The sequence below is a fragment of the Nestor notabilis genome, unplaced genomic scaffold, assembly GCF_000696875.1.
Source record: "Nestor notabilis isolate BGI_N333 unplaced genomic scaffold, ASM69687v1 scaffold4799, whole genome shotgun sequence".
NCBI lineage: Eukaryota > Metazoa > Chordata > Aves > Psittaciformes > Psittacidae > Nestor > Nestor notabilis.
This window is the reverse complement of record NW_009943988.1, coordinates 22,982-23,472: the sequence shown is the minus strand read 5'-3', so window position 1 is coordinate 23,472 and position 491 is coordinate 22,982. Positions and strand designations below refer to the sequence as shown.

The 491-nt window shown below is 52.3% G+C and overlaps 1 protein-coding gene across 1 annotated transcript in view; it reads left to right on the top strand.

Annotated features, from left to right (window-relative positions):
• PIK3R5 (phosphoinositide-3-kinase, regulatory subunit 5) overlaps positions 1 to 491 on the top strand; it is a 25,944-nt gene that overhangs the window by 15,909 nt on the left and 9,544 nt on the right.

Here is a 491-nt window from a genome sequence, read left to right as displayed (position 1 = left end):
CCTGCCACTTGCAGCCATATGCACGGCACAAGCTGTGGCCAGAGCCTGAAAGAGCTGATAACAAGTTGTTGGTGTTGGAGGGAGGGGTAACACTGTGTGTGCCAGTGTCGCCAGTATGGGAGAGGATGTGGGTGTCAGCTCGGGCACGATCCCAAGCAAAGCCCTCATCTGAGTGGTGGGCACAAGACACTTGTGGCTGCAAAATGTGTTGCCAGAGACAAATGATGCAGGGCTTAATCTGCTGGAAAAAGTTATGTCTTCGATTAAACTGGCAGAGGTTTGTCGCATCTGGGATTTGGGGCTGTTCAACATGGAGAAGAGAAGCTGTGTAGAGACCTCAGAGCAGCTTCCAGTGTCTGAAGGGGGCTACAAGAATACCGGAAAGGGACTGTGCATCATGGACTGGAGTGATAGGACAAGGGGGGATGGGGTCAAACTGAAACAGGGGAAGTTCAGGTTGGAGATAAGGCAGAAGCTGTTCCCTGTGAGGG